At 47.5% G+C, this 17,223-nt stretch overlaps 1 pseudogene across 1 annotated transcript in view; it reads right to left on the bottom strand.

Moving 5' to 3' along the window:
* Nucleotides 1-681: 681 nt before the first annotated feature.
* Nucleotides 682-17,223, bottom strand: part of LOC311245015 (synaptotagmin-2-like) — a 25,842-nt pseudogene continuing 9,300 nt past the window's right edge. Inside the window, exons 6-8 of the transcript XR_014621004.1 lie at nucleotides 16,782-16,899; nucleotides 9,807-9,940; nucleotides 682-3,345 (exon numbers count right to left, since the gene is read on the bottom strand). The product of XR_014621004.1 is annotated as a synaptotagmin-2-like (transcript). The remainder of the gene's footprint in view (nucleotides 3,346-9,806; nucleotides 9,941-16,781; nucleotides 16,900-17,223) is intronic.

The following is a 17,223-nucleotide window of genomic DNA, read 5'->3' as shown; positions in this document are numbered from 1 at the left end:
TACACTTGAAAAAGAAACACAACATTAATTAATACGGACCGTATCGATCGATTCATGACGAGCGACAGCAGGGTCCCCCCCCGATTGATTTAACCCTTTCACTACCGCACTACCAAATGGTTAACCCTTTCACTGCGACAATACAGAAGGTTAACCCATTTCACTGCCACACGACAAAGGGTTAACCCTTTCACTACCACACTACAGAAGGTTAACCAAGGCTATACTTCTTCCACCGCTACCTTTACTGCAAGTGTTTAGTCACATGATCAATCCCAATCAGGGAGCTCTGATGAAGCTGTGTAGGCGCTGACGCGAGGAAACCTGTTTGCCGTCGACACGGACCACCGCAGGGACACACGCTAATTACACGGACCCCACCAGGGACACGCTAATTACACGGACCCCACCAGGGACACACGCTGATTAGGACAAAGCATGTCCTCGGCTGAATCCACAGAGTCCTCTGATTGGTCCCCGTCTCACTGCGAGGGGATGCTGAACTCATCTTGATTGGGCAGGGAATACTGGTCACCTGACACGTGTTCAATTTGATGCCTTTTGAGGTAACAGCACATCATATTTAATATACATTATGGCAAACTTTATAGAGTTTTATATTTTTCTGTTCAAAACCATGAGCGACGATATCGTTTGAATAGAGAATCTAGAATTCGGAATGAACATTTATCACTATTTTATTTTTATTTTGTTATCTCACAGTTAGCTGTTATACCCGACCTCGACTGTATGAGGTTGGGTGGGAAAAAAACAAATGCTCGCCAATTGGGCGTGACGTAATAATAATAATAATACTACATTTGATTTAGAGAGAGAAGCGCCTATCTCAGACTCAAGGACACTTTACATAAAAAGAGCGAAGCTATATAAAATATGAACATATATATATATAGTAACAAGAAAATAAAAATGAAAGGAAGCAAGGTGCAGTCCATTTGCAAGAAACAGAAACACCAAAATAAACAAAAACAACAGGATCGGGTGGCTTACTTTTTTTTTGCAACGTAAAGACGTGAAATTCCGTCGTTGGCTTTGTTGTTATTACACCAACTTGAAGACACTGATCGCACACACAGAGTTGCAATTGTCTGTTTGTAAAGTGTAATGTTTACAATCCCAGCACGTGGCCTTTCCTCAGGCTTGACTTGACTCCCTCTGTACAATATATTTTATGCTCTGCAAAGCTCTTTTAGTGATTTAGTGAGTTTTTGGCGCCTCGATGCTGCTCTACTGAGCGACTGAGAAGGTCCTTTGTTCCTTTTTTAATTTAATTTTTAATTTATCCTTTATTTATCCAGGAATGTCCCATTGAGATACAAGATCTCTTCTTCCAGGGAGTCCTGACCAACACTGCTGCGGTTAAGTTCTTTAACGAACACCGCTAGCCCCGTGTTGAGAGGCTCTCTTCTTCTTCTCTTCTTAATGAACACCGCTAGCCCCGTGTTGAGAGGCTCTCTTCTTCTTCTCTTCTTTTCACTGTGTTGTGTAATTTGTACTGTATGTTATTGTTTCTTGTTTGTGTATTTGTATTCGCTCTGGTGGCAAACCATGTTTTCCCCTCGGGGATTAAGAATAAATCATACCGGGCGGTCAGGTGGCGTAATGGAGATTGCGTTCGTCACCAACCCCGGAGACGCTGGATTCGCCTGTTCGAATCCAGCTCACAGCTCCGGCGTTGTCACCAGCTTGGCTGGCCGTTCACACTAATACAATTGGCTGTATTAGAGGGTGGGAGAAGCTGGCGGGGTGGGTCCGGGTCGTTGTAAACAGCGACTCCTACAGTTCGGTCGGGGCGCCTGGGATAGTGTGATCCTTCCACACGCTACGCCCTCTCAGTGAGAGTCCGCGCTGCCAGGTGAAAAGAAGCGGTTGATTGGCTGGACGTGTGTCGGAGGAAGCACGTGATAGCCTCCACTCTCCCAGACCGACTGTGGGGGGTAAGTGCGCAGCGACCAGGAAGGGGATTGGGAATTGGCATAACGACTAACATTGGGATGGGAGAAAATCTGAGGAAAATGGAGGGGGAAAAAAAGATAAAAAAAAATTAAATAAAAATAAATAAACCACACCACACCACATCATATCATACCTGCAAATGCAGTCATGTGTCGTCAGACTGCATAGCTCAGTTTGAGGGAAAGATTATAAACATTAAACTTTACAAACAATCGACTGGATATTGCAACTTCGTGCCATCTGCGTGACGAGGTAGTGTCGTCGAAACAAAGCCGACAGAGTCATTTCACGTCCTTACGTTACGTCACACCCGATTGGCCAGCGTTTGTTTTCTGGACTGTGGTATTTTCAACGCAACCTCATGCTGTGCAGTTGAGCACAGTAGATGCTGGGTCCACCAGCGATCTCTAAACGTGCTCAAGCCTCTGTGCAGTGTGCAGTATTCAGGTCACCCAATATGATCACATGCATCTTTTTTAAATCAATATATAATAGAGGGTCAATCTTTCATAATACAAGAAAAAAGTCTAGTGAATCAGATGGACTCTATATTATAGAATTTCTATAAAATGCCTACATACATAATATATACATCAAAGAGTGCTATAGGTGCAAAAAGGGAATGTTTCAAAGTAAGGGCGAATGAGGCTTTTCAGCCTTTTGTTAGTTCTGATGGTTCTGTCGACACTGTTCTGATGGTTCTGTTGACACTGTTCTGATGGTTCTGTTGACACGGTTCTGATGGTTCTGTTGACACGGTTCTGATGGTTCTGTTGACACGGTTCTGATGGTTCTGTTGTCACTGTTCTGTTGGTTCTGTTGACACTGTTCTGATGACACTGTTGACACTGTTCCGATGGTTCTGTTGACACTGTTCTGATGGTTCTGTTGACACGGTTCTGATGAAGGGTTTTCTCAGAAGGTCCTGTTGGTTTCCTCAGAAGGTCCTGTTGGTGGTCCTGTTGGTCCTGTTGGTCCTGTTGGTTTCCTCAGAAGGTCCTGTTGGTCCTGTTGGTTTCCTCAGAAGGTCCTGTTGGTGGTCCTGTTGGTTTCCTCAGAAGGTCCTGTTGGTGGTCCTGTTGGCCCTGTTGGTTTCCTCAGAAGGTCCTGTTGGTCCTGTTGGTTTCCTCAGAAGGTCCGGTTGGTGAAGGGGATCTTGACGCTGTGCTTGAGCGCCAGGGTGGAGTTGACCTGCTGGGCAGAGAGCAGGTGGTGCCACTGGGCCACGGGCCGGCGCGGGCTGGACAGCATGTCGGCCCAGTGTCTCAGCTGGTTGCCCGCGGCGTCGCAGCCCAGGTAGATCTTCCCGATGGCGTCGTCCCGAGTCAGAGTGTCGCGGTCCCACACGGAGATCACCAGGTGGATCCTCTGTTGGAAGATGGAACCACATAAATAATAAACAGAGCAGCTCAGCGACGCAAGAACATCAGATCATCGTATGGGTGACGGTTTTATTAGAAAGGCAATAATCCATAATCGAAATGTAAACCAATGGGTCTCCCCGTCACAGGAACGGAGACCTGCTTTCATAATAACTATGTGTTTTTGTTTTTAATTATATACGCTGTGTTAGATTAGATTCAAATGTATTGTCATTATACAGCACAACAAGTACAGTACAACGAAAATAATTGTGGCATCCAACCAGAGTGCAAATGTAACAGTAAGGTGTATACAATATACAATGTACAGGTGATTAAACTGGGTATAAAATATATAAATGAATACTGAGTGTAGTGATGTATGTATAGAGTTGTAATATTAATATGTACAGTGATACAGGTATAAAGACAGTATGGTAGTAGCCATACTGGCCAGCAGCATAACTAGCAAGAGTAGGATATGTATAGATATACATTTACATTTTACATTTAGTCATTTAGCTGACGCTTTTTGTACAACTGTACAAGCAAACCTGTACATTGGAATATTGACAAAACCATACTTGGTAATTTACTGTACATTGGAGGGGGTTGGGTTAGGACATTTACAGGGGCCAGTTTCGAATTGCAGTCTCCCGTGGGTGTTCTTTGAGAGTGTTTTTGAAAGTGGGTAGTGATTCACATTCCTTTACAGCTTTGGGTAGGGCGTTCCACATTGATGTGGCATAATTGCAAAACGTGTTTAGTCCCTTGTTTGAGCCGAATCTGGGTTTAACATGATTTGTGGAGCTCCCTCTGGTGTTGTGATCGTGGTATTCACTGACCTTTGGGAAGTATTTTGACATGTACATGGGTACCTTGGTCGTGTAGTGTATCTTGTAGACCAGGCCCATTGCAAGTTGCTGTACTCTGTCGTCTACTCTAAGCCATCCTAGGTTGTCAAAGTGGGCAGGGGTGAGGTGGGTTCAGAGTAAGGTCAAGCAGTAGTCTGACCAGTTTGTTTTGAGATGTTTGTAATTTTGTTTTTAGCGCCTTTGAGGTGCTTTGGTACCATGAGGTGCAAGCATAGTCATAGTACCCTTGAATGAGTGCTCCTGCCAGAGTCTTCAGGGTATTCTTGTTTACCAGTGAGGAGATCCGGTACAAGAATCGAGTTCGTTGGTTGACTTTTTTTATTACATTGGATGCCATTTTGTCACAAGAAAGATTAGCCTCTAGGATGGAACCCAGGTAAGTAATTTCTTCTTTCCTTGTGACAATATTGTCACCCACTGTAACTGAGAAGCCGTCGGTCTTGCTGAGTTTGCTATTTGAACCGAAGAGAATGGACTCTGTTTTGCCCATGTGTAATGATAGTTTGTTGTCGGCGAGCCATATGCAGATTTTGCCTAGTTCCGAGCTGAGGGTTTTTTCAACCTGTAACTTGTTCTTGTCAGAGACCAGCAGGGCTGAGTCGTCTGCAAACAGGAACAAGTTGCAGTCACAAGCTGACGACATGTCATTTGCATAAATTAGGAACAGTAGCGGTCCTAGTATGCTTCCTTGTGGAACACCACAGCTCACTGAGCTCACTGTGAGGGGGGGGGATAGAGTACCGTTTACCTCCACCATCTGTTCTCTCCCCTCCAGGTAGGATTGCATCCAGCTCACTGATAGACTATCAAAACCAATTGCTTTTAGCTTGTCAATCAGAATGGTGTGATTGACAGTGTCGAAGGCCTTTTGTAGGTCCAGCATGACCATGCCGCAGTATTTGCCCGCGTCCACCTCTTGTTTGATGTGGTCGTTCAAATAGAGAAGGCATGTGTCAGTGGAGTGGGACGTTCTGAAGCCAGCTATACTCAGCTATAGATATAGTATCTACAGATATGTAAAAGGATTATGTGCAGGTAAGTACAGACTGGTGTGGAGATTATATATATCATATATATATATTAATATATATATATGTGTATTACTGGTATGTGGCTGTACATGGTTTGTTTACATTGGTTATTAGCTCCAAAAAGCTTAATTTTGTCATCTACAAATTAAACTCTTCCAGAATGTACCTCACGTTTACATGGTCAAACTAATTTCCCATTGGGGGTTTAAAATTATTATTATTATTATTATTATTATTATTATTATTATTATTATTATTATTATTATTATTATTATTATTATTATTATTATTATTATTATTATTATTATTATTATTATTATTATTATTATTATTATTATTTACCATATCAATTTGAGGTACAATGTATTCACATACATTCATGAAGCGTTCTGATCTGTAGATGGAATATTAACTATTTAAACTCTCTTAAACCTTTCACTGCCACACTACAGAAGGTTAACCCCTTCACTACCACACTACAGATGGTTAACCTTTTACTAACACACTAGAGAAGGTTAACCGTTAACTTACTGCTTATCTCTTACAGAATGACCTCCTAGACCCCAATCAGTCTGGCTTCCGGACTGGCCACTCCACAGAAACGGCCCTCATTGCGGTCACAGAGGCACTTCACTTAGCAAAAGCGAAAGGCCTCTCCTCTGTCCTGATTCTCCTAGATCTATCTGCAGCCTTCGACACAGTCAACCATCAGGGCCCTGTTTCTTGTACCTGGATAACTGAGTTAGCCGGATAACTTTAACTGGATAACTGAGTTAGCCGGACTTTCGGGTTCCATGTACGTGGATTTTCCAAATCACCATGACAACATATCCAAAAGTTTGAGCCTGGTCGAAAGCAGAGTTCAAGTTCAACTTAGCCTGAACCATCGCCACGCCCCCGCAAAGAAGTGACGGCCCGTTTCCTGAAACTATTCCCACAGTCTACGATCTGCATTATACCATTCTGAATTACGTTCTTGTGCTCCATTCTTCCAGAGGGGGCTTTTGAAATGTAAAATAGACCCAAAATGCTGATACTAAATTCACTTTGTCCTAAATAATGCACGTTATATATACCGTGGCGACGGTGGCGCTCGCTCGTGCGATGTACACATTATGTGGTTATTTTAATTGTAACTGGGATTAAGATGTCTGATGAGATGCGCTGTTTGACGGATTTGAGAAATTGAATGAGCCGTTGACGTCACATTAATGAATGAGGATAAAGAGATAAACTTCATTCATAACAAGGGATATTCTAAACACGGGTCTCTCGTTCATTAATGTATAAACAATGAATTTATCCCATCTGGCACAGTGGTCCAGCGGTAGTGCTCAAGCCTGCCAACCCAGCGACCGGGGTTCAAAACCCGGTCTTTCCAATATGATTTTTTTGAATATAATATTAATGATTATACGCCAAAGTAGCCTGGTTTTAAGTTAAAATATTATAAATCTACATGCATTGAGGATGTCATTCTTTATATAGCTCTCAACGTGCACCAAATTGAATTATTCCTATATTGCAAAAAGAAGGAGACGACTAGGGTCTTGAACCCCGGTCGTCTGTGTGAAAGTCAAAAGAACAACCCGTTAGACCACATTGGAGATAAGTTAAAGATTGACTATACATCAATCAATGGGTAAGAGAGCCGTATCGTAATTCTGTATAACAGTTAACTAATTATTTTCGCTAGCAAGATCTCATTTGATTATTCAATCCAGCAGGCAAGTTTAAAGAAATATAATCTGATTGATTGAGGTAATGAGGGACTTAAAATTAGCCTATAGATAACGCATTTAACTTGTCGGCGAGGCGATTGAGCCGTACTGCAATATGTTAATAAAGTTTTAAATCAATTAATCAATCAATGCCGCTAGAGAATCAGGATTTCTGCGATCGACACCTGCTGTCTTCTCAGCTGAGGCGGGCGCGTGCACTGATCCTGAGAATCAAGTCTGGCTTGAGTTAACGAGACTGAATCCACCTTCTTGGAACAGGAAAATCCCGGCTTCAAACATCGGGTTAACTGAAGCTGGATAATGACATCTTGATCGACTTAGTTGAACCACGTACAAGAAACAGGGCCCAGATCCTCCTCGCGGCCCTCGCAGGAATGGGAGTGGCTGGATCTGCGCTGACATGGCTGACATCATACCTCAATGACCGCTCCTACCAAGTGTCATGGAGAGGGACTCTGTCGGCCACCCGCCCCCTCCGGACGGGTGTCCCCCAGGGCTCGGTCCTAGGATCCCTTCTCTTCTCCCTCTACACTAAATCACTGGGTAACATTATCACGTCTCATGGCTTCTCATATCATTGTTATGCCGATGATACTCAACTCTTCCTCTCCTTCCCTCCCTCAGATATCCACGTCTCTGAGCGGATCTCGGCCTGTCTGTCCGACATCTCCGCCTGGATGACGACCAACCACCTCAAACTGAACCTAAGCAAAACAGAATTGCTCCACCTGCCGGCCAAATCCTCCCCCCTGACCGACCTCTCCATCACAGTCGAGAATGCAGCTGTGACCGCGTCCCCGACCGCCAAGAACCTTGGTGTTGTCCTCGACGACCAGTTGAACTTCTCTGCTCACATCGCAGCGACAACCAGAACCTGCAGATTCCTCCTGAGCAACGTCAGAAGGATACGCCCATTCCTGACAAAAGAAGCCACCCAACTCCTCGTCCAATCAACAGTCATCTCCCGCCTCGACTACTGCAACGCACTGCTAGCTGGCCTCCCGGCCACTGCCACCAAGCCTCTTCAACTCATTCAAAACGCAGCGGCCCGCCTGATCTCAAACCTACCGAAGTCGGCCCATGTCACCCCACTTCTTAGGGACCTGCACTGGCTCCCCATTGCTGCACGTATCCGCTTCAAGGCCCTCGACCTAGCATACCGTGCGGCAAAGGGAACCGCTCCCGCCTACCTCCGGTCAATGGTCTCTAACTACACACCCTCAAGACCCCTACGCTCTGCATCTTCTGGCCGCCTCAGATCTACTCCTATCCAAGCTCCCGGAGGGTCATCAAAGAGAAGCCGCCTATTCTCAGTCCTTGCCCCACAATGGTGGAATGAACTACCCATCCCAGTTAGGACAGCCGAATCCCGTCCAATCTTTCGCCGTCGACTAAAGACTCACTTCTTCAACCATTATCTGAAATGATTACAAAAAAAAAAAAAAAAATCTAACCCCGACTAACCTTACTGTCATGCACTTGTCCTAATAAACTAACCTACACTGTAACACACAACACTTTGATGAACATTGTTACTCAGCTGATAGAGTTATACCCTTCTTGCTGTCTTGTCGCACAGAACTTGTAAGTCGCTTTGGATAAAAGCGTCAGCTAAATGACTAAATGTAAATGTAATGTAAATGAAAGGGTTAACCGTCTGTAGTGTGGTAGTGAAAGGGTTAACCTTCTGTAGTGTGGTAGTGAAAGGGTTAACCGTCTGTAGTGTGGTAGTGAAAGGGTTAACCGTCTGTAGTGTGATAGTAAAGGGTTAACCTTCTGTAGTGTGGTAGTGAAAGGGTTAACCTTCTGTAGTGTGGTAGTGAAAGGTTAACCTTATGTAGTGTGGTAGTGAAAGGTTAACCGTCTGTAGTGTGGTAGTGAAAGGGTTAACCCTCTGTAGTGTGGTAGTGAAAGGTTAACCTTCTGTAGTGTGGTAGTGAAAGGGTTAACCGTCTGTAGTGTGGTAGTGAAAGGTTAACCTTCTGTAGTGTGGTAGTGAAGGGGTTAACCTTATGTAGTGTGTGGTAGTGAAGGGGTTAACCGTCTGTAGTGTGGTAGTGAAAGGGTTAACCTTCTGTAGTGTGGTAGTGAAGGGGTTAACCTTATGTAGTGTGTGGTAGTGAAGGGGTTAACCGTCTGTAGTGTGGTAGTGAAAGGGTTAACCGTCTGTAGTGTGGTAGTGAAAGGGTTAACCTTCTGTAGTGTGGTAGTGAAGGGTTAACCGTCTGTAGTGTGGTAGTGAAAGGGTTAACCGTCTGCAGTGTGGTAGTGAAAGGGTTAACCGTCTGCAGTGTGGTAGTGAAAGGGTTAACCGTCTGCAGTGTGGTAGTGAAAGGGTTAACCGTCTGTAGTGTGGTAGTGAAAGGGTTAACCATCTGTAGTGTGGTAGTGAAAGGGTTAACCGTCTGCAGTGTGGTAGTGAAAGGGTTAACCGTCTGCAGTGTGGTAGTGAAAGGGTTAACCGTCTGCAGTGTGGTAGTGAAAGGGTTAACCGTCTGCAGTGTGGTAGTGAAAGGGTTAACCCACTGTAGATCAGAATATATGAAGACATGTCTCCATTCTTATCTTTGGAGGCGGGGCTACAGATTTGGAGGCGGGGCTACAGATGTCTTTATGTTTGCATCACTTCCTGTGTTCACGTTTAGCACCTGTATAAACGGGGGACCCTGATGTAAACAAGACGAAAGTCTTTCTCTGGTCTGCATCCCCTTAACAATTGTGTGTATTGAGCCGTACTGTATTGTACCCATTCTGCAATCTGTTAATAAAGTTTTCAATCAATCAATCAATACACATAGAGCTCGTCGATTCGACACTCACTTGAATTTGCTCGAACGACACCTCAAACGTAAAGGATTCGTTGAAGTAGGGATTCAGTGTCTTCTTTTTGACGGACGTCTTCTTTTTCTTCCACTTCTTCTTGTCCAAAGCTATCTGCACTTTCACAAAGGGATCTGTTGATACAGGATGAAATGGGAAATAAACCACCGTGATCTCGAGTCCTCTGGTTCGCCTGTAAACTAGCAGCGCTCTGTCTGAGAGGTGTTAAAGGAACACGTGAACATTGTGGGAAATGCGCTTCACCGTTTTTCACCAGAGTCAAACAAGAAGACACAGACCAGCTAGCCTTGGGAGTTTTAGGCTAGGCTAGTGGTCCGTGTCCGCTTCCATTCATTGTGCTAAGCTAGGCTAGTGGTCCGTGTCCGCTTCCCTTAACCCTTTCACTGCCACACGACAGAAGGTTAACCCTTCTTTACTATCACACAACCGACGGCGATGATCCGCGGAGCTAATGATGCTAATGATGGAGCATCGCCGTCGGTTGTGTGATAGTAAAAAGGGCTAACCTTCTGCATTGTCACAGTGAAAGGGTTAACCGGCTGTCGTGTGGCAGTGAAAGGGTTCTGTATCGTTAGTGGCTTAGCTTGGCATCGCTACTGCACTATCTCGCGTACGTGCACGCGTACTGAATAAACCACAAATGTACCTCTAATACCAGTATTAGTCTGACCACACCCCTCATCAGCTTACCTTCATAAGCAGGTGTGTGGTCACCTGCTCTCCTCCTTCTCGCTTTCACCACAAGGAAGAGGTGCCTCGGTAGATCCCCACACTTGACACCATGATGGAAGAAATTGGATTAGGACCAGCTTGGGAAACAAGGATACGTTGACATCATATCTTTATTTTCTCTCTCACTATTTTCGAGAAAATACGGCGATATTGTCTTCGTACTGGAGTGTCTAGAAGATGATGATCATTCTACAAACCCTCCACCGGTTTTCGTATTGGGAGCACGCCGCTGCATGCTTCTCAACTGCAGTTCCTTGCTGTGTTTGTTGGGGTGAAACCTGTCAGGCCACAGCTGAACTGTCGGACATGCCGCTGTTGTGAGGAGCGGTGCGTTCCAGGTTGGGTGAGTAGTGTTTGCTGGCGGGCTCCACTTGTCTGTTAGTGCTATGGGGGCTACTTGACAAAGTTTATGGAAACCGGCCCCAGGCTAGGGTCCTTTGTTTAGCCGTCTAGGCGACAGAAGGCCTTGGTCTGGCGACCATTATAGTTTTAACTAGTGGGCCGCGACCATTGACACTGGTGATCCCTGTGTGTTCTGGACGAGTGGATTCTCTCTGTCACCGTGTTAAGACCCCATCTTTCATATCCAAATGAGAGTATTCCTTCACGAGGGGATATGTGCATGTAATGTGCGATAGCGGCAGATTCATGTTCAAAGTCAGCTATACAGGCCAGTTGGTACTGTGCTGATTCCGCCGGACGTGGTAATATCACCGTTGTGAAGCGGTGTTGACGTCTTGTTTTCTCTTTTCTCTTAAAAAGTGAGGAGGGTTCAGAACGGCGGCCTGTCTGGGTGAGTGTTGTGTCATTGTTTACATGTTCATAGCTTACGGTTAGCCGGTCGGTGGCCTGGCGCGGGGTAGCTTGGCTTCTCGCGCGCCGCCGGGAGCTCGCTCCTGATCGCGTGCGTCGTAGATCGGCGTCTCGCGAGCGGAAGCAATAGCACCCGAACGGTTGGAGCAGCCGTTAGCTTGATGCTATTCTGTTGAACGTGCTTTGATTTTAACATGTTTTACACTCTTGACCACGACGTCATCCTTGACAGGGGATGTTCGTCGACCCTGCCTGAGCCTAGACGGGGATTGCGTCAACAAAGAGGACTGTAGCGACTGGTGGAGCGGCGACGCTGCCCGGATCGAACAACACGGGACGGCTGTGTTCTACGGTGGCTTGTGACTGCACTTCGCTGATCTGCGTTCCGGGCAGGTACGGGGTTGGCCAGACCTCATAACACGTCTTCTGGTTTTACCTTGCTAAATGTATTGTGAATAACGGTGTTTTTTCCCAAAACGTGTGTTGTTGCAATGCATTTGAGATACGTTGCGGGTTGTGTGTGAGCTGTTTTTGTCACTGGCAGTTAGCTTCTCCGTGCAGATCGTGATGTATTGATCTGGTTGTTGTGTGAGAAACATCATGGTGTTTATGTGTACCGTGTACTCACTACTAAGGCAACTAACCTATGGAGCTATGCTTGGTGACGAGTGAGTAAAAGAATGTTCTTTCTCAGACTGTAATGACAATGAACAGTGAGTTCACACATTAACAGGTTTTCCTGTTTTAACTGGCCGTATTGAGGGTAAAATAGGAGGATTGTGTTTCCCCCCCCGGTTCCCTGGGGACTTTATCACCTCCTATCAGACATGTTGTGCATTAATTGTGTCTTTTGTGTGGTAGGGATACGATGTAACTCTCAGCTTGATTGCTGAGGTTGTGCTAAATCTGCTGGAGAAACTTATTTCCTAAAGGGAAATTGGTTTGGTTGCTGTCATGTGTGCTTAGCAAGGCCTGTGGTCGATACTAATCAAGAATGATGTATTCTCTCATTGTGAGAAAAACGGCGTTCCTCTGTTGAGTGTTTTTGCCATTTTTTGTAGGTGATGATGGGTTGTGTGTGTCATGTGACCTACAACTGGGTTGTACTGGCCACAGAAGCACATGTGTATGTTGGACCGGGGTTCTTAGAGCCCTCTCTATTCTGTGTTTTTCCTTAGTAAAAATCAGATAGCAGGTTAGCTCGTGCGCTGTGTGGAGCTGTGAAACGCTTCATAGAGCTGACTATGACTGTGTCATATTCTCTTTTTGTCGTTACGTCGTATCATGGGTGTGGGGTCGTAAAGGGGTGAACTGGTAACCTTTCCTCTCCCCATTGTTCTGTCGGTCAGGGGTACACCCCCTGTCCTTCAAGGTTCCCGTCACGTGGCGGTTCGGCACGTTACGGGGGGGGGGGGGGGGGGGGGGGGGGGGAGGGAGTTCCTGGTCCCACGGCCTGGTATATTGGGCGTGTGCACCGCAGGAATTCCCCCGCCATAGAGTACGTCACCGTGCGCGTCTCTGTTGGTAGGACTTCCGTGTGCTGTTCAGGTCCATGTGATGGATCTGTTTTCAGGGGGGGTGGTCAGGGCTCCTCCTCACCAAGCGCCTACTCAGGCCTTCTGTGAGTTCGGACTCCTTCTTCCATGTGAGGAAGCCTCCATCAGAGTACAGAGCCTTCCTCCTCAGATTGTCAAAGTGAGTGGACCCTCTAGAAGGGTCCTTTTCTATTGTATGTATATTCGATTCAATTCGTTTATTGAGTGTGTATGGGTTCGGTGCCTCTTCCCCGGAGGCCCTAAAACCAGTTTTTTACATGGCTCAAGGTGCAATATATTCTTTTCAATCTGTACAGCTCGCGTGGGAAGTCTCTCTGGGGATCCCCGTCTCTTTCCTATGGGAGGGTGGTGGGATGTAAAAATGTGAACATTTTTTACCCCGGCTGTGTAGACTGGGATACATACTGTTGATGCTTCCTTCTTTCTATTCCAGAAGTGTTGGAGTTAGGGAGTGTCACACCCCTCTTGTCGTTCCCCTGGGCGCCTTGGGGATTCAATGACAGGTCTAAATAGCCTGTTCATTGATGGGGGTGTGTCCCGACGCACGTATAGTGCTAGCTCGCTGTAAACAGGCGATTGACTGGCACGCCTTAGTTGCTTGTGGTTGAAACAGCGTTTTTATAAAGCAACTGAGATGGGGGTTTTTCCTCTTCCGGCGACCACATCCCATGACCTGGGTGGGTTGTCGACGGATTCTCGTTCATGTCTGGGGGATGATGACGGGATGGATCTGAACATATGTAGTGGGGTCTCACGCCCTTGGGGTGGGCCACCAGGCGCGGTTCGTCCGAACGTCTGGGTGGCGCCTTCTTTTCATGTTAAGATCAACACGCATATCTGCCCTTCTCCTGGAGTAGGCATGTCGGCGTGGTTAGGGCACGGGACTGGTTCTGGTCACGCTGGTCCAGATCAGTTGAACCCGTTGTCCGCCGGGGATGCAGATCTGCTGTTCTGGTACCCTGAGGGACTTGGGCTTTTTTCAGGGGGAAAAATGCCAGGTCGGTCTGGGTGTCACAGGGTTAAGCGCTATGGAGACCCTGGTTGGGTATGTTTTTACTCAGCACTGTCGTCATGGCTTACAGCCATGCCATTCTGTACGCGCTCGATCTCGTCGGATCTCGGCCGCTACACAGGTTGGTCCTGGTTAGTACTTGGTTGGGAGACCGCCGGGGAATACCAGGTACGGTGTGCTTAGGGGCTGGTTCTCCATTATTTTTCGCTCCTCTCTCACGCATGGCGAAGAGGGGCCTGTGGGGGTGGTTTTTTGACCTCCTCTGGTGACCCTGTGCTTCCCGTACCGCCAGGCCCGGTCCGAAGTGATGTTTGCGACCCGTAGGCCTGGGTTAACCCTTTTTGGAAACTGAAACACTTGTACTGCGGTATAGCCGGTGTATACCCGCAGGTGTGTTTTGGAGTTTTTTCTTGAGGGGTTATAGGAACAACCACCGCATTGGGTAACACCGAGGTGGTTGATTCCCTGGTGTGTTGGAGCAGTGTCAACTCCCGGGTTCACCGGTTGAGGGTGCCCCTGCACGTTCATGACGTCTGCCAATCGTGTCAGCCTTCTCTGCCTCGACCCCTCTGGGTGGGGGTTGTTAAATGGAGGCTTGGTCATGCAACACCGCCAGCTTACGCTCCTTCCGCCGGGGCGGCTGTGTTCAGCTGTCCCCTCTGGCGCCTGTCTCGTCCGCAGTCTCCAGGCTAGGGTTAACAGCCTGTTGCCTGGTTTTTTCCCCGGTGCGCTGCCTGCTTCCGTTGGTTAACCTTTTTGTGTGCTTACGGCCATGCTGACTGCCTATTCTGCAGGGTCAGTGTGCCAGGCGGTGTGCTATTGGGGGGACGGGGCCCGCTCGGCTTACGGCCATACCGACCTGAACACGCCCGATCTCGTCCGATCTCGGAAGCTGGGCAGGTTCTGGCCTGGTTGGTTCCGCCTGGGAATACCAGGTGCAGTAACTGAGGGGCCTTTGTCCGAATACGCTGGCGATGTGGGGGGCGGGGCACTACGTGCCCACCTGGTGGGGTCTTGATGCTGGCATCATGGACTTCTCCGGGCCCCCATTCTAGGGAGTCCAGTCCTTTTGGTGGGTCTGGGTCTTCCTTCGTGCTCCGCTGCTACGGCCTTGCCACGGGGTTGGGTTTGCCCTTGACCCCGTGATTCTGGGGGCAGTAACGAGGTTGTTCCTTCCGTTCGTTCCCGGGTGGCATGCGGGTTGTGCGTGTGTGTAGTCGTGGGGTCGAGCCACGGTCTGCTCACCCTGTGCGTTGAGTTGCTTGAGTGCCTCTTCGCACGGTCGGGTCCGTCGCCCTCCCGTGACGTCCCTAATAGGGGGGCTACCCTCCATTAGGGGGGGTCGGGGGGGCTCGGCCCTCCCTGTTCTGATGGTTTTGGGGGGCTGTCAGCGGGGTGTATTTGTCAGCCGAGTGGCTCCGCTTGGCCTCCCTTGTGCAGTAGCGATGCCAAGCTAAGCCACTAACGATACAGAACGTTAGGTTATGACTATAACCAAGTTCTGTTAGTTAGGGGCGATGCTTGGCATCGGACGGCCGCTGCAGCCCTTGTCCTCACCTTGTGGTGAAAGCTTGGGAAGGAGGAGAGCAGGTGACCACACACCTGCTTATGAAGGTAAGCTGATGAGGGGTGTGGTCAGACTAATACTGGTATTAGAGGTACATTTGTGGTTTATTCAGTACGCGTGCACGTACGCGAGATAGTGCAGTAGCGATGCCAAGCATCGCCCCTAACTAACAGAACTTGGTTATAGTCATAACCTAACGTTAATCTGTGCTAAGCTAGGCAAGCTTGCAGCCCGATAGCTTTCTACTGAACACACAGAGAGGAGACTGGTATCATCCATCTTCTTGTCTGACTCTGGAGAAGACGATAAGCACATTTCCCATAATGTTGGCGTGTTCCTTTAACTCATTGAGCGCCAAAAACGAGATATCTCATTTCTGAGAGCCAACGCTTGAGTGCCAATAACGAGATATCTCGTTTTTAGTTCCTTTTTCCTTTTTTTGATTATTATTATTATTCTAAACACTTGCGCAGGCCTTTGTGTGAGTGTGCCTGGAGATCTCTGGCTACGCTATAATTGCAATGATGATCGAATCCCGACAGGTGGCAGTATCGCTTACTTTTTGAACTGCATGGGACAGTTTAGTGTGTGGGGGGGGGGGCGCCCCACAGCACCCAGAGCACCAGGGAGGGAGGGAGCAGCAGTGGGCAAACTACAGCCAACTAACTAAGGTTAGAGAGAGTTACATGTTGTTTAACTCTGACTGACCTGATGACCCCCCAGGTCCATGTTGTTTAACTCTCTCTGACCTGATGACCCCCCAGGTCCATGTTGTTTAACTCTCTCTGACCTGATGACCCCCCAGGTCCATGTTGTTTAACTCTCTCTGACCTGATGACCCCCCAGGTCCATGTTGTTTAACTCTCTCTGACCTGATGACCCCCCAGGTCCATGTTGTTTAACTCTCTCTGACCTGATGACCCCCCAGGTCCATGTTGTTTAACTCTCTCTGACCTGATGACCCCCCCTGACTGACCTGATGACCCCCCCGACTGACCTGATGACCCCCCTGACTGACCTGATGACCCCCCTGACTGACCTGATGACCCCCCTGACTGACCTGATGACCCCCCTGACTGACCTGATGACCCCCCTGACTGACCTGATGACCCCCCTGACTGACCTGATGACCCCCCTGACTGACCTGATGACCCCCCTGACTGACCTGATGACCCCCCTGACTGACTGACCTGATGACCCCCCTGACTGACCTGATGACCCCCCTGACTGACCTGATGACCCCCCTGACTGACCTGATGACCCCCCTGACTGACCTGATGACCCCCCCAGGTCCATGCTCTTCAGGTTCTTGGCCTCCAGGATGATGACGGTCAGCTTGCTGGTTGTCGGGACGTAACGCAGCGAGAAGCAGATCTCACCCAGATTCTCCTCCTGCGACACATCGAGAAGACCACGACACATCACATCACGAGCACATCAATCAGATCAAATCAGATCAAATGTATTTGTAAAGCCCGCAATCACAAGGTAATGTCCCCATGGGCTGGACAAGTCACAATAAATCAAGAACAAAATAATCCACCATAAAATCCAAATATGCAACACTCCCAGACATTCCCCGGCGAAGGTAAAGGGAAGAACTCATGTCCGATATTATCGGCCGATAAAATGTAATATCGGAAATGATCGGTATCGGTTTTCAAAAACTTAATTTTTTATTTTATTATTATTATTTTTTTACATTTATTTAACCTT

This window comes from Notolepis coatsorum (assembly GCF_963971535.1).
Source record: "Notolepis coatsorum genome assembly, chromosome: 18".
NCBI lineage: Eukaryota > Metazoa > Chordata > Actinopteri > Aulopiformes > Paralepididae > Notolepis > Notolepis coatsorum.
Note: the sequence above shows the minus strand (reverse complement) of the source record. Positions and strands in the feature narration are given on the sequence as shown.